Source organism: Raphanus sativus, chromosome 2 (genome assembly GCF_000801105.2).
Source record: "Raphanus sativus cultivar WK10039 chromosome 2, ASM80110v3, whole genome shotgun sequence".
Classification (NCBI taxonomy): Eukaryota; Viridiplantae; Streptophyta; class Magnoliopsida; order Brassicales; family Brassicaceae; genus Raphanus; species Raphanus sativus.
The window spans coordinates 10,730,547-10,734,494 of record NC_079512.1 but is presented as its reverse complement, the minus strand read 5'-3'; the positions used below and the strand labels follow the sequence as shown (position 1 = coordinate 10,734,494).

General features: G+C 29.9%; 1 pseudogene; it reads right to left on the bottom strand.

Moving 5' to 3' along the window:
• Positions 1 to 2,056: 2,056 nt before the first annotated feature.
• Positions 2,057 to 3,293, bottom strand: LOC108841293 (uncharacterized; annotated as a pseudogene).
• Between the last annotated feature and the right edge of the window lie 655 nt (positions 3,294 to 3,948).

Genomic DNA, 3,948 nt, shown 5'->3' with positions numbered 1-3,948 from the left:
TATGTTATGTGTATTGTTTGAGGAACTGAGCCTAAGATGAATTTCTATTTATAATGACACGATGGCTAGTATAGTCTTTTAATTTTCATCCTACAATAAAGTTTAACCACAAGAATTGAAACACACATCTATGATTTAGGTAATTAGAGGCAATTCTTAAACTTAAAATAGGTAAAATAGACGAGAGAAAAGGCTTACCAAGAGATAAAAAATTTTGTTTGTGATTGGACACTACATCCTAAAAAAAATCATCTTCCCGCAGCTGCTGAAATTCATATGAAATCTCCATCCTTAAGATAGATTTTATCACTAATGAAATATTTAAAATTAAGTATCATATCGAAAGTTAAACAAAAAAAAAGTCTAATATATTAAAAGAAGTCTAACTCTAATTAGTATAAAACTTTTTGGAAAGAAAACAAAAAGTAAATATATGCGGAATTTGCCTTTTAAACTCAAAGTGGACAATCTACAAATAGTTTTAATATATCTCAACAGATGAAAGAATCTAATTTAATTTATTACAAATCTTTATAATATTATTTGAGAAGTCACTTTTTATATGTCAGGACGGTTATTACATAGCTATCCATTAGTAACAATTATTTTTATTTCTTTTTTTCTCTTAAGAAAATTTAATAACTTTATAACTAATTTTTTTTGTCAAAACACATAAATAAGAAAAAGGAATATTTTATAAATTATAAACTTATACTTTTTATTGATAAACGAGTTTAAATTTTGTTACCTTTTATTTTCCCAAAAACATAAAAAAAAATTAAGTATCTAAAATTTTTAAAATTTATTTAAAAATGTATATTAAAAAAACATCACAAAAATTGAAAAAATGAAATAATTTATTCATTCTTTTTATATAAGATAATAGTTCTTTATTATGAATATTTTATCAAATGATTAATTATAAAATGTTTTCTCAAAGAAATTAACTCATCATCTAATTTCACATGTTTCAAGAAATATTAATTACATAGATGATATTAATGAACGAAAATTATACCTAAATACCATTATTGATAATTATTTTGTTTCTCTTTTTAATAAAAATTTAATTACCTTTTTAACTTGAATTTCTTTTTTTTCAACAAAGCTTAAACTTCCTTTTCACAAAAGAACATAAATAATATGAGTAAATATTTATAAAATATAAAAGGATAAATTATAGAGAACGAAATTTATTTTTCTTTTTCTTTATATTTATCAAAAAAAAACATAAACAACAAAGAAATATCTATAAAATTTTATAATATAGACATATATTTTATCGAAATTACATATATAAGATAATAAAAAAAAATTATCAGCCTAAGACAAAACTAAACAAAATATAATTAACAATATTTTTCTTATTTTAGTCAAGTTATAACCAAAATATGATTCATTTCAAAAGTTCATATAACTAACTATACTAAATATATAAATATTGAAACCAATCGAAATATGAACAATTAAATCAACCAGTTATTATGATTTTACTTATTATATATATATATATATGTGTGTGTGTGTGTGTGTGTGTGTGTTTAATTTTCAAATATTACAATTTATGTTTATTAAAGATGTTTCTCCACAAGCTACATTTTCCTCTACGGAACTCGAACGCAAGTTTTCTCACTTCCTTTACCTATAAACCTAATCTCATTTCCCTCCGCCGTTCGTCGTCGCTGTCTCTCAGATTGTTCCACCGAAGAAGAATCGACACAACCCACTTATATATGGTGTTTTTGACACCATTTTTATATATATGTATCCTGCTGATATTTCAGTCCTTTTATAAGTCTTCTTAATCTTTTCTTGATACTTTCAGATCTAGAAGAGGTAAAAGAGCAAAAAGAGGATGCATGAAGAAAGATGCCATTTTGGAGTGTTTTCACATGAAATCAGGTGGAGCAATCCGAAGATTGCTCTTACAATGGAGCAGGCGTCTGGTTGTTCCTGCCAGATAAGAAAACCTCCAAACTATTTCGCAAATTTTGCTCTAGCTACTATACTCTGAAGACTGCCTTATCAGTTCTACTTTTTTGGAGGACGCTAGAGCTCAAGTTGTTTTCACCGAAGAAGAATCAAGAGCTTTCTTGATGTCGAGAAAGATCAAGACATTAACATCTCTTCTCATGCCTTGCCAACAATCATATCAAACTGGAATGAGATAAGTGTGCACATGCAATTCTTCAGGAACAACAAAAAGATCAAAACCTTACCACTTATCACTTCACCATCTGTTGGCAAGCCACAAGAAAAGTGAACATGGAGTCTATTCATATGCTTTAAGCCAGATGCTAAGATGGATTCCAAATTCTCCTTTAAGTTCCATGCACACACACTGCCATCACAAAAAATCTAATTAACATATGAAACAACGCGATACAGAACACAAGTGAACAAAACAAATGTCTTAGAACTGCTTTTACCTGGAGCTTCTTCCGGTGACATTATTGGTTTAAGTAACTTTTCAGATTCAACTGTCTGCACAGAAAGACATAAGCACTTAGCAATCTTACAGCAGAATGATCAAAACTAGATCAACTGCAAATAAAGAGTTTTTGTTTGTTTACCGTGATGGAGTGGCCTTGGTTAGCGCAAATCAAGAGCTCACCATTCTCTTCAACGAGGCTAAAACGTTGCTTATTGTCCCTTCTCACTGCCTGTAAAGTTTAACAAACACCAGAAGAAATCTTAAATGCTCGTAGAACAAAACAAGAGATACAATTGAAGAAGACTAGTGGAAACTTACTGACCTCTCTAATCTCATTTATGTTATCAGACTTCAACTGAATGTTTGCAGATGTTTTGAGATTAAGCTGAAGCAAGTCTTCAACTTTAACAAAACCATCACCTCTCATGTTCAATCTCAGCTCAGTAGCCATGTGTCGCAAGACTCGCCTCCTAATAAAATCTAAAAAAAAAAGATTTCAATTTTTGACCTTAAAAATCCATACTTTAACGACATCTCGAAATCTCACTTACAAGAGTCTTCCAAGCGCATCAATTTTATCTTTTCCTCCTCGACGATCATTATCTCTCTCGTTTCCTCTTCCTCTCCCGCCGCTACATCCATAAAAAAAAAACTAATAATCGAATCCAGACACCAAACCTCACTAAAAAACGTTGACTCATTACCTTCTGCTGGATTGAGAGAAGGAAGAGAACGCAGGTTTGCTGGAAGAACCAAGATTCGAATCATCCATGAAAGTATCCTCAGCCCAGCCCATCAATAAAAGAGAACACCGAGTCGTTTTAATTTCTTTCAACGGCACATTGTTCAATAGCATCGATGGTAAATGTCACCTAGTTTTGATCCGTTTGAAGCGGGAAAGGATATTTTTCGTTTTTTATTAAGACACAGCCCACACATATGATATAATCCTTATGACAAACAATTAACAAAGATCATACATCGTAAAGTATTATTTTTCAAACCAAAATCACAATGCACAGTTGGAATTTCTGATTGAGCAGAAGATGAAACGCATGAGAGTAGATCAACTCAAAAGCATATAGTATGTGCATAATACAAAATATGATTTACATTGAGTGTTCCGTACTAAAATTTGATGGTTCTACCCTGATTATAGGTTCATGAAGGCTTTAATTAACTTGATATATAAGAGACTTATGTAATCGAATGCAGTGATTGGTTTTGTATTAAATATATGCTTCATGTTTTAATATATTCTTTAACCATTATTCCTTGTCTATGACATAATCAGAAAAGAAAACAAACTCGATATATGTAAGATAAATTGAATTTGTTATTGTTAGCTCACATTTATACATATAAATGAGAACATACTCCCTTCTCATGAAGCAACCTCATCAGTGAAGAAAGGAAATCATATGATAATGAACTAAAGAGAGAAGAACTACTCAACTAATTCCGAAGGTTTCAGAATTTTTCTCAAAGAGTATGTTTATAGTTGTCTGGCTGTT